The sequence below is a fragment of the Triturus cristatus genome, chromosome 3_1, assembly GCF_964204655.1.
Source record: "Triturus cristatus chromosome 3_1, aTriCri1.1, whole genome shotgun sequence".
Taxonomy (NCBI): Eukaryota; Metazoa; Chordata; class Amphibia; order Caudata; family Salamandridae; genus Triturus; species Triturus cristatus.
In genome coordinates this window covers 720,834,894-720,848,205 of record NC_140583.1, presented here as the reverse complement: position 1 = coordinate 720,848,205, position 13,312 = coordinate 720,834,894, and positions in this window count along the sequence as shown.

Genomic DNA, 13,312 nt, shown 5'->3' with positions numbered 1-13,312 from the left:
CTAGAAGGGTAGGATGCATCTGTCTCCTGAGAGGAGAGTGGTGAGAGGCATCTAAACTCTTTACGCTCCACTGCCCAAACCCAGACTGCTTCTGGTGAGCCAAAGAATAAGGAGCAGGAGTTGTAGAGGACCATCAACTTGACCGGCACCATGAGCATGTATGTGAGGTTCATTGCGCTCAGTTTTTGTTTGCCTCAAAGGTCCTCCTCTGCTTCTGAACCAAATGGTTGTAGTCTGGAAAAAGAAGAATGTGGGTGGTTTGGAAGAGAGGAGGCCCCTGTGCCCTCGCCCCTCTGAGAATCACTTCTCTATGTAGTTGAGGACCTTTGCAGCAAGGACCCTGGGGGAGCTTCCGAATGGGGCCACTAGCCCAACGTTTCAGGACAAAACAAGCTGAAATAGGCCTGCTGGAAGACAGGATGCAATCCAATCCTCTAAGAATTTCTCAGATGAAGAACACTCGACCCCTCTGGAAATCAAGTAAATATGACGTTATTTCTTTGCACCTGGTTCTTGCCGTCTTCTGCGTGTTCCTCCAGAAGTTTAGAAGATGTAGAGCGGCACATGACCATGACTTTAAGCTTGTGACAGTGTCCTCAAGTTCCACAAGGAATTCCTCAGCCTCTGTAACACTGCCCATAACATTGCACAGGTCTTGGCTCGGAAGAGTAGCATCCACCTCCACCTCCACTTTCTTGGTCTCAAGGGCTGTTCGGGCTGCCTGTATGGCTTGTAAGATGGAGTCAGTGCTCGTAGTGTCTGTGGAGGCAGGGGCCGAGGAAGTGGCTCTGGCTTTCTTAGAGGGATCAGTTGGTTGTGAAGTGAACCTGTCCTACGTTGATTGCACCTGTGAGGGCGCAGGGAGGTCTCTTCCCAAGGTTGTAATGATAGCACCACCACTGGGGCGCCCCCAGCAGAGTGAGAATTGGCCTGCTTGCACCATGGGTGCCACTGTCTGCGGGCAGCAGAAGCAGTTGACCGTGCTTGATGAGAAGAGTCATATAGGTGTGGATGGGCTTCAGATGCCTCACTTCTGGAGTTTGGGACCTGATGGGAAACCCCAGTGGGTCATGTAATAGGTCTAGAGTTACAGGGTAGCCAGAGCTCAGAGTGCTAGACAATCCTGGGAGCGTCCGAGGGCGGTCAGGTGTGGCCCCCGGGTGGTCAGTGCCAATAGGTCGGGATGAAGGGAGGAAATGTGTCTGCCTGCTCTGCAGAGCTCCTGCCTTTCCCTAAAGAGTGAGACATGCTGAGTGGTCAAGCCAAGAGCCTGTATGATCCACCCCAGGGCATACAGGCTCACTTGGAGCCCAGAGGTCACTGGTCCAGAGTACACAGGCCAACACCTAAAAAGTCCATGGTACACGACCTCCAGTGCCATCAGGCCACAAGGCATCAGGTAAGAGAGAGGTGGATCTAGGGTCAGTACCAGCACAGTTGTTGGGAGGGCGAACTCCCTCCCCAGGTTGCAGTAGTCAGAGAGAATAGCAGGGATCCACGGAAGGGGTGGTTACCAGTAAACAGAACACGGAGTGTGGCTCAGGGTTCATCTGCAACTTAGTCTCTGCTGTGACAGGCCCAGATACTGACAGGATGAAGGAAGAGGTCTCTCCCTCTGCAAGGTACTGGGGAGTTTCATGCCTACTTGTTGCGATGGGCCAGCTGGGTTGGGTAGGGTGCAGGCACCCCACCCCAATGTGGATCCTTGGTTCAGCATCCCTCTGCGATGTTCAGAGTAGCATGCTGCCCCTTCCCCACATGCTCCAAAGTGAGGCTTTCCCTGTCCAGAAAGCAGCCGAGCAGCTGCAGCAGATGCGATGGGCCCGATCCGGCCGGTCCGGCAGCCGGGTGCAGCGGATTGAGGTCAGGCACCAGAAACAACACCGCCCTGCACAGTAAGTCCAGTTCGAATATCCAGTACACCCGGACATGGCCTCAGTGCAGCGGTGGCCATCAGGTAAGTCCAGTATGGGCTGGGGCTGCATTCTTCTGGGATCCACTGCAGCCTGTGTGCCTCGTGTCACGGCGATGCAGGAGACTGACACCTGGTTCTCCAGCCAGGTTGTCACTTGTCAGTAGCAGGATGGAGGTTGATGGTGAGGTCGGGTGCCGTAACTCATTAGAGCGCGTCCACCATCTTAACCGCTCATGCCATGCCCCCTCGCACTGATTTAATGTAATCTAGTACAGTGAAACAAAAAAGCTGAATAAAGGAAAATTCCTCCTTTTGAAAAAATCACCCACATTACTTTAGACTGATACTGCTGTTTTTTTAGTTTTGTGCACTAGAATTCTGCTGAGCCGGCCCTGGTGAATGTGCTCTGACCCCTAAAACATATCAAAATTACCTATACTCCTAATTGGCACATTTACCATACCAATATGTCCCTAATATATTTTTCAAAGTGTACCTAGTGCCTGTAAGTTAAATGTCATTAGTGGGCTTCAGGACATATTCTGTCACAACTAAAGTGACAATGCAAAAAATGACTGCCGGCCTGCCACCAGAAACCTGGCTTTGTAGGTTTGTCTTCAGAAAACGTTGCATATTATGTGAGGTTAACTGTAACTCATTGTCAGAAACCAAGTATGCAGGAGATTGCTTTCTACAGAAAATCTTGCAAAGCACCTCAACAGCGGATTTAGTGGTTATATTCGTCACAAACTCCGCTTCCAACCATTTAGATGCTATATCTACTAAAACTATTTCAAATCAGTTTTTCCTTTCAGTACTCAATGGGACCTATAAAGTTCAAACAGACATTCTGCCACGGCTCCCCTAAACTTCAAACTCTCCACTCATACAACCTTCCACCTTCAACATCTTCTCACTCTCCATGTACAACCTAGAATTCTCTACCCACTCCCTCTCATTCTCATTCAAATTTAGCCAGTAGAATTTTTTCTTTCAATTGTTTCTTTATCACCGTCTGCCACAATTGTCCTTCATGTCCCAACTCTATCAGGTTTCTTCTCACACATTCCAGTGGAACATACCTTTCTCCTCTCATAACAAGATCACACGTGTCCTCCAAGCTTAATTCATGATTTAGCTTCCAAATAAATCTTAGTTTGGGGCTCATGTCATTCTCTCTTAAAACCCAATTTAATGCACTTCACCACTTCTTGTAACACAGTATCCCTTGAAGAAGCACTTATCCATTCTTTCCGACACAAACCATTCTCTGTCTCCATGCATCCTCAACACTCGCCAATTTTTTTTTTATTGTGACATCACTAACCTTCTCAAGTAAATTTGTTCTGTCACTTTCATGCGCAAGTATGATTCTTCTATCTTTTCTATTCTTATGGCCTTTTTCAAGGTGTGATTTCTTGCCACACAAAGTCCCTGCTGCATTTTCTTGTTTTTGTATTACACAATTAACTGATCTCAAACCAGCTGATCTGTCATGTTTCCAAATTCGGACTTGATGGCTAGGTCTCTTAACCTTACAACAAACCGGTCCACAGTCTCATGAGTTTTCTGTGTAAAGTCCAGGGGGGATATTCTCAAGAACGTGTGATAACTACCGCAAAAGTAGCTTAACGCAACCCTTCACATCGCAGTCTATTGCGGGAAAATAACTCTGTGTCAACGTGGTATTCATAAGCCGGTGGTACCATGCGATAGGCTCACGAGAACGTGTCAAATGTCCACAATAAAGTCAATGCGACGCTGCAAAAATGCGAAACACAAACGCAAAAAAAGCTGCGATGGCGCCAATCACCATACAAAAATCAGTGAAAACCAGCAACAGGCCTGCAATTCCCACGCGTCATGTGGGAAAATGCACTACAACAGCGACAAAAAAACCACACCAAAACCAAAAGAAACTGTGTAGCACCATGGATGCCCCCAGACCGAGTGCAGAGGGCAACGCGAACCCCACAAGCCCCACAGACCACCAGCAAGGAAGAATGGTGTCGGGGAAGGCCAAGGAGAAGAGGGAGAGGAAGACGGGGTGCAGTCCGTAGGACAACCAGAGCAGCCCCACGGAGGTGACAGAACACTACCATCAACTGAACATCAATATGACAAACGTGAATGCAGTCGGAGTGTCGAGGAGGTCTATGGAGGAGGACAAGAGGTGCTGGCATGATGTGAAAAGCCAAACCAAGCACAAAGCCGCTGCCAACAGGAAAGCAGCAATGGCGACTGGAGGTGGGAGTCGAGCGCCACAGGAGGAGCAGGAGCAAATGGAGGCCACAGTCATCAGTGTGGAGACGGTGCAAGTTGGGTGTACGGACACAGCTCGATAGGACCTGACACAACATCAACAGGGTGAGTAACGACCAGGGACTAGCGGGACGGGTGTGACGGGCACAATGGCACACATGCACAACAACATGTAGCACGCCGCACACCAAAATGACCCTGGATCATGTCCCTCATCCCCGTGGCACACTGCAGCACACACACATAGCAATCAAAGCACATCCCACGACAATGTGGTACAAAGTGCAACACCGACACTGCAGAACAGAAGAGACAACTGGATCCGCCCATGCGCAGAAACAGGCCAATCACATCTAACAAAGCAGGAAACTGTGAGATTGAAATGTACGTGTACAAACTCACATCCTTCATGTAGTCCACATGTCCACTGTCCCGCCTCAAATTGCAGCACCTCCCAGTCACAATGTACATTGTCATACAGTCTGCATGTGAACAAGAACAATGCGCCAACATACATGTCAACACAATGTCAACATGCATCTCCCCTTCACATTGCAGAGGGACAAACAACACCTCCAGCAGAGCAGACCAGACAACTCATCAGTGATGCTGGAGAGGACCACCACACCTCCGACACGACGCCCTACAACAGCTCATGGACATCTTAGGCAACCCACCCCCAGGAGCAAGCAAGTCAAGCTACATAGAGGAGACCCCAACCCCTGCACAGACCACACAGCAGGAAGCACCCGCCACCACGGTTGGCTCCCAACACTCCGACGAGGCACACATCGCATTCTAATGCCAGGTGTTAGAATGGCAAAAGGAGGTGGCCGAACAGGTGCGGTGGGGTCAGAGCTCATGGAAGCCGAACTGCACCACATATGTGGGTGTCTAAGTCCCATCAGGGACCACCTACACCCCACAAAGAAGATCCACACTGCGACAGAGACACATACATTTGCACATGTCCTGTAATGAACCACGCCCAGAGCCCCAGAATTATCATTCACACACCCACGCCGGACCTCCGAACGACGGCCCAGTCCACTTCCCTTATGTATAGAGTGGGTGACGACAAAGCTACACGTCCAAGGTCCTACCCGCTGCCAGCGGGGACATGGTTGCGCCCACTGTACATAGCACAATGTAATGTTGTAGGGCCCGGGGCCCTAATGCATACATCATGAACACACGGACACACGCAGATAGTTAGTGGGACTGGATACGGGCAGGTGCGCCCGGCCCCTTTATTGGCAGGGTCACATGTACAGTGACGCCTGTGCTGGATGTTTTGTGGGGTGAGTGTAAGCCAGCCCGCAAGGAGTGGTTGGTGCTGACAACAACTACAACAGTGAACACCATCAAAACGGAAACAGAAAACACCAGCATTACAGAGACAACTGCGGAGCATCATGGTGGTAGCTGGAGCAAGTTCAGAGGTCACCCAATGAGCAAACAGAAGTGTCCATGAGCCGTGGTGCACTGAGTCAGTGGCACCTGTAGTGCTGAGCAGGAATCAGGCAGATGATGGCATCCACAACAGGTGTGAGCAACTCTGATAGCAACTCTGATAGTCTGGCAGTAAGACACTTTCGACTCTGGCAGTTGGCTCGGAGCTCTGCAGTGGCTCCATGGCATCTGTTGGTCTTCAGGTGTGGCTGTGGTCTGGGCTCTCTTTTCTGGTGCCGGGTGTCGTCTGACTTTGCACGAGGTCAGAGCAGGTGTTAATTTCCTGCTGCTAATGCGCATTATAGCCCGTTTTGTGATCTTATCGCCAAACTGGCTGGTCGTTGAGAATGTTGCGGAGTGGTATTGTCGCGGCTTTTTGCTTGGGAACACCTACTCTGCATCTCATTAGCGATAGGTCATCTGTGGCGATGTTTTTTGAGGATGCTATCACCGGAAAACTAGTGATTTCAGCTGTTTGCACCAGCTTGTGAATGGGGCAATACATTTATCGCCAATTTGGCTGCGATAAGGTGCCGATAACTCGGCGATAGATCCTTGAGAATATGTCCCCAGGTCTTTGCGTAGCCAAGGTAACTGATTTTCCAAACTATATATCCAACCCTTTCTTTGCGACGAAGCAGCCTCCTCACGCAATTCTGGACCACCACCTCACTTCCAGAATTCCGAATGGCCATCAATATGTGCCTGTTCGAATAAGCCTCCGGGACCTGTAATGCGCCTGGATACCTTATTAGGTGATTAGCCATGCTTTATAAATTCTGATTGATTGGTTGATTGATTGTCTAGACCATCAAAGATATCAGTCTCTTTGTCCCATTCTCTTGGAAAAGGACCTGTTTAAGTTCAAAAGAATGTGGGCCTGCATTACTAATTGAGTCATTGGCATATCCATTGTGACTGAACAACACAACAGAGTACCAATTGTGTCCTTGTATCTTTAGTCGCTGCCATCACCCACATGAAGTATTTTTTTGGTTAATGTTATTGTTATGTATAGCAAGGAAAAGTCTGCCTTTTCTTTTTACTGAGTAGCTATAACATTATACTCCTTTTTAATTTCCTAATGTTATTGTAAAATAGTAGGTCTGGATATTGTAGCCTTTTGTTGTTATTTTTAAGTGCTTGCTGGCTCTGTCCTCGTGACCTTCCGGTTTGTAGGTCTGTAGGAAGCTGGCTCTGTATATACTACACCGAAGTGAGGTATAGTGTCCACAGAGTCCAGTGAAAACCCAAAAGGTAGGCAGAGGTAAAGTAGATAGCACCTCACTCTATATTTGTGGTAGTGTGGTCGAGCAGTAAGGCTTTATCAGAGGACAATGTTAAGCATTTGTTGTACACACTCAGTCAGCAAATGAATTCACACACTCAAAGACTGAACCTCAGACCAATTGTTTTTGTATAAAAATATTCTTTTAGCGGACGATTACGATGGCGGACGGACTGGTGTCGGTCCGCCATCATGGTGGTGACCGGGACCGTCCGCAATACATGCGGTGGTCCCACACACCCAATTAGGATGCGACCGCCACCATGGCAGTCGAATTTGGCACTTTAACATTGCGGTGGGTGCTGCTGACTGCATCACCCGCCGCGCTGTTCAAAATGCATGTTGTGCATTGCACTGCACTACGTGGCAGGCACTACACGGTGCCTGCCACTTGCTGCAGTGAAATGTAGGGGGTAACATGGGTACACCCCAGTGCACAAACACCACTCCCAGACACAAGGGGGGATCGCACACGGGCCCCCAAAACCAATCCCCACCAGCCTTTCAATGACGGTTTACCCGCCACGGAAAGGCTGGCTGAAGACAGCATGCTAATTTAGCGGATGGTGCCTGCTAGGCACCACCACCATTTTATGGATGCAGACCGCTCCGCCAGGCAATCGGAACGATTGACTGTGGCGGTTCCGTGGCGGACGGTCTTTGCGTCCGCCACGGTCGCAGTCTGGATCCCCCGCCATCGTAATGTGGCAGGGGGAAAATCGCGGTCCGATGGCGGAAGGCCCACCAACGCACGGGTGGCGGTCCTTCCACCATCGTAATGACCCCCTTAGTTATTTTATTTTCTAGAACCAAGCAAGCCTTGCACAGGTAAGTGATAAGTACTTTGCAGTAAATATGCAGTTTGTAACACAGTTTGGATTGCAATTGTAAATTTACTTTTATTTGTTTACAGTAGTGTTACTGATAATGCAATGCTTTTCAGAATACAGTACATATACTTTGCATAGGATTTTTAGTAAAAATACAAGTAAGTTACTTTTGAGATTACTTTTCTTACACAGTGCAGTATGCCTGTATACTGCACTGGGACATTTCCTGTAAACGGGTAAGCAAAAGCGTTTTTGTTAGTACAATTTTAAAGAATTTCTTTAGGTTTTCCAACTCCACACTTAAAAACTTTTCATAGAAAAACAGTCAATGTTATCCTATGGAGGAAAATAGTGTTATCGGTTTTAAGGTAAGTACTTTGTTGTGGGAGTTGGTGTTCTGGGGTTAGACTCAGGGGTTCCCTAGGGTGAAGGATGCACTCTTGTTACACCCTCAGCGGCACTAGGGAGGCCGGGTGTTGAGTGCTGAGGCCCAATGATATCCAAAGGGGGATAGGGGGTGTCCGGTTGGTGGTTGCTGCCAAGCAGGCCACTGGGTTGTGGGTTAGACGTACAGTGGTTCTGCCACAACACACTTATCTAAATCAAAGTTTCTTCAAATGTCTTATACAATTAATGTAAAAAACACACAATTGTCTAAACACATGTCTTGCTTAGAAAGCACAAACGAATTGTGTTAGTTTAAATACTTCCAAAGTTTTTATGAAGAAATCATATATGTTTAGAGTACAAGATATATACACAAGGTCAAAGTGATAATGGGGAAGTGGGGTGTGAGATACATATATCACTACAAATTACAAATAGGTACAAAACAATATTGACAACATTACATTCAGGGATAGAGTGAGAACATATGTTTAATCTCAAGATGACCTAGAAATTCATTATTTTTGTTTTGGTCATATCGGATCGTAATGCTTCTAGTTATGCGTCGACGTTTCAACCCTAGTATAAGTGCTAATTAGGAGCATCAAACACGGGTCTTCCTCAGGACAAAGAGAGAAGGGTGTCTTGTGTATAGCCTATTGAACGTTAGGTTCCAATAGCTGTATAGGATGCTTGTTAATTGCTAACTCCTATATCTTGAGAAAATCTTCATGGACGGGCACTCAAACCCTTTGTGGCCGTAAAACCCGTTGGCATACAAAGGTTGTCAAAGAGATAGGGGGACTCAGCCTCCTAATCATTGAAAGAATCGGCACCTTGTGCTCGTTGTTCCTCTCTGATCATGTGAACTATGGCACCGAATGGTAGAAGCAGTTAGGGGCCCTCAGCCACCTACATGAATGATCATGTATAGGGGGAATCGGCACGTCGTGCACAGTTATCCTCCCGCGTGAAGCGCTGAGGTCTTCACCTTCATGTAGAGATAAGCAGGGGCACTCACGCCTCCATGCAGCAATGGGCTACTAAGATCCTGGAACGATTAGTTTCCATGGATTCTTATTTCATGCTCAAAGCAGCGTAGCCCACAGCACGTCTAACGCATAGTCCCCAGGTTCTGCACGGTACTGGGTATCCCCAATAAACACTGGGTTGTGGGAGCAAAGCTCCTGGACTTAAGCTCAGGGCAAATGGGGGTTTAGGCCAGCACAAAAGATGCACCCTCAGCGGCACTGGTGCGGCCGGGTGCAGAGTGCTGTTTTGGCATCGGAGCCCCTGTAGCTTTCAATGGGGAGTCTCTGGTTTGCAAAAGCACTGCAGGCGAAGGTCTTCTGGGTGCGACCACCACTTGGAGAGGTAAGGTTGGATCTTGGGGGTTGGTTAGGCACCATCGGTTGGTGCACCCAAGGCTGTGGGGCGTCGGGTGCAGGGGTGCCTTTTAGGGTCGGATCTTCTTACCAGCTCCTGGTTGCTTTTGGGGCGACCTTCCGGTTTGAGGCTGCAGGCGTCGGCTGGAGCCTTGAAGCAGGAAAGGGGTCACTGGATCTCGGGTCAGGATCGCCGGGGGGACCTCCTCTTGGTGTTGGGCCACTCAAACTCGGGTCGAGGGCGTTGGGTGCAGAGTGGTGCAGACCGGCGGGTCCTTGCGGAACTGGAGTCTGTTGTTTGAACAAATCTGGTGTTCACGGGAGACAGAGTCTTTGGGATTGAAGGCAGGCAGGCAGGTCCTCCGGGTTTGTCGTGGATGCTGACTGCAGGACACACCGGGATTTTGCAGGAGCAGGTTCGAGGTGGGGATAGGCCGGTAGGGCTGGGGCCAAGTCAGTGGGTGTCCTCCTCTTGTTAGCTTCGGCATGGCTTTTCGGTCCTTCTTCTTCTTTTCTTCTTGTTCTTGTCTGAGGAAGCAAGGCTAAGGGGTGCCCCTAAATACTAGATTTAGGGGCGTTACAGGTAGGTAAAAGGTTGGGACCAATGGGTCCCTTCCCTGGGGTTGGTACACCCCCTATTGTGCCACCCTCCTGTGGAAGAGGGGCATAAGCCTTCCCCTGGTTGGCTAAGTCCCCCCATGTGCAAGATGGCGGGGACTGAGAGTTGTGCTTCACCTCGCCTGCCCCACCTAAGGGGAGGAGTTGGCAGAGGTGGGCATATCTCTATTCCTCACTTGTTTTTCCCTCTGGTTCTCCCGCCCAAAGTGGGGGTCAGAACCAGTGGGGACCAGTTGCTGAAACCAGCAAGTGGCCTGGTGAAGCAGCAGGCTCTTGACCCAAGGGTCCAGAAACATGTCAGGGGATGGCAGCTGAAAGCAGCCACTCAGCCTAGACACTAGTGGTAGGTCTTTTTCAGGGGGCATCTCTAGGATGCCGTCTGTGTGCATTTTTCATTAAATCCCACACTGGCATCAGTGTGGGTTTAATGTGCTGAGAAGTTTGATACCAAACTTCTCAGTTTTCAGTGTAGCCATTAGGGTGCTGTGGAGTTTGTGATGACAAACTCCCAGCACCACATAATCTTAATGGCAGCACTGCACTTACAATGTCTAAGAATGGACTTAGACACTGTAGGGCCGTGATACTCATAGTACGGCCTGTGGGCCGCCAGCGGCCCGGCAGACCTTCATTGGCGACCCGTGGACCTTGCCTTGCTGTGTCTACATTTCTAGTGAGGCCAGCAGTAAACACAGAAGATGACCGCAGGAGCATACGTAGTGATTACGTATTAAATAGGTATTCACTATGTATGCTCCTGCAGCCATCTAGTGTGTTTACTGCCGGCATCTGTGACCTCACGGCACCATCGGAAAGCTTCCAAAAAAGACCTTTAAAAGTCAGATATAAGTGCTTTCACAGTGGACTTTTTTTTTTTTGTATAATCTTTTTAAACATCTTGCAAAGCATGACATCGATATTACTTCCGTATGACATACGAACTGAAGTGTTTCGGCATCAACATTAGCATTACAGTACTGCTTATAGTGCCCTCTTTTCCGTTCCATCTCTGGCAGCCTTACGGTCCCATCGTCCACGCCCCCTATATGTGTGTAACTCCTAATCTGCTGAGCCACTGGCATCTGAGTACGATTCATCGGGCGGGGGGGGGGGGCTCACAGATATTCTCATGATAATTGTTCCAGCCGCCCCAAACCCTTTCCCACTTTTTGGGACACCTCAGGTGGATATATACTGACTTTCCCGCCACCATTGCCGTATCCATGTCTTTGCACCATTGATCAAGTGTGGGGCAGTTTCTGGATCCCCAGCGCTGGGCAATGTTATGCTTGGCTATCGTCATGCCCAAAGTTACCCAGTCTTGAGCCACCACATTTAAATCTGTAGGTTCCCAGATATTGAGCGGGCAACATCTCGGGCTTGGGAGTGTTCCGATCTGTGTGACCTGGGAAAGCGTTTGCATTACCGCCGTCCAGTACTGTGTTATTTTAGGGCATTGCCAGATAGTGTGGTAAAATGTGCCCTCCTCCCCGCACTGCCGTAGACAGAGCGGTGTGTCTGCCCGATGTATTTTATGTAGGAGTTGCCTAGTGTAGTATGTACGGTGCAGGATTTTTAATTGGACTAGTCGCAGTCTTGATGGGATTGCAGCTTCTCTGGGGGAGGCTAGTGCCTCCCGCCAGTCCGCCTCATCAATCTCTCCAAGTTCGTGTTCCCACTTAACCTTAAGCGCTACCATGGGGTCCTTCCGGTTATTAACTATTTTCTTGTATGTCAATCAAATTGCTCTTTTGCGGAGGTGGTCCGTCAGGAGTCGATCCTCCAGTGGAGAGGCCTCTTCAGGCCTCGTACCTGGTGGTATTAGGGACTGCAGCGCATGTCTGACCTGCAGATATTGGAAGAATTCTGTCTGGGCCATGTCATAAGTGGCCTGAAGATGAGCAAAGGTAACCACCTCACCTCTCTGCCACAAGTCCCCCACTTTGGAAATGCCAATTTGATCCCAGCCACAAAATCCCTTCGTCCTTCCCAACATTCCTAGTCGCTTTGTCTCCCATAATGGCATCGCCAGTGTGACAACACCGTCCCATCCTAGTGTGTGCTGCGCCGCATACCATATTTGCAGTGTGTGTCGTGTAGGCCCCGTAATGCTGCGTTGCTTCTTCTTATTGTATAGAGCACCCATTATCCCTGATGGCTCTAGGAGGTGTCCATCTAACCTGTATGCGGGGTCGTCATGAGGGACATGGAGCCACTGGTTGATTGCGACTAGTTGGGAAGCCCAGTAATAGATCTTTAGATCTGGAAGGGCTATTCCGCCATCATACCAGCTGCTGGTGAGTTTCTGTAGAGCTATTCGGGGCGTTTTTCCATCCCAGAGCAGCGACGTCATTTCCGCATTTACTGCTGTGAAGTACGCATCTGGGACACGGAATGGCGTATTCTGTAGTGCATAAAAAAACCGGGGGAGCGCCATCATTTTAAATAGGGCTGCCCTCGGAGTGTTAAGGGTAGTGTTCGCCAATGCTTAACGTATCTTTTAAATCGCGCCAGGGGCTGGGTCAGGTTTTTTTCCGTGAATAGCGCATGATCATGTGTCACAAATATTCCTAAATATTTAAATCCATCCGTGACTATTTGCAGTGGGCATCCTCTTGGGAGCCGCGGCGGGGGGCCGTGTAGGATATAAAGCAGTGACTTTCCCCAGTTGATGGTTTACCCTGACATCTGTCCGTACGCGGCACAGATATCTAGAAGACAGTTGATGGACCATGCAGGGGACGTTAGGTACAATAAAATATCATCCGCATATAGCGAAATGCGATCTTCCCACCCGTTGGCCCATCGCAGTCCCTGTATTGTGAGGTCCTGCCTAATCCAAGCCGCCAGGGGCTCCAGGACCACCGCGAACAGGAGTGGTGACAGTGGGCAACCCGGTCTAGTCCCTCTGCCTAATGGGAACTCGTCCGATAAGTGGCCATTGACTACAACTTGTGCCACCGCCTGCGAATATAACAGACGTATCCATGCGCAGAATTTTGACCCAAACCCCATATGCTTAAGGACTGCAAATAAAAAGGGCCATTCCACTAGGTCAAAAGCCATCCTTGCATCTAACGATAATATGGCTGCGTCTTCATCTATAGTTGATTTACGCTCTATTACTCCGTGCAGCCTTCTAATATTTAGCGCTGTGTTGCGGTGGGGCATAAAT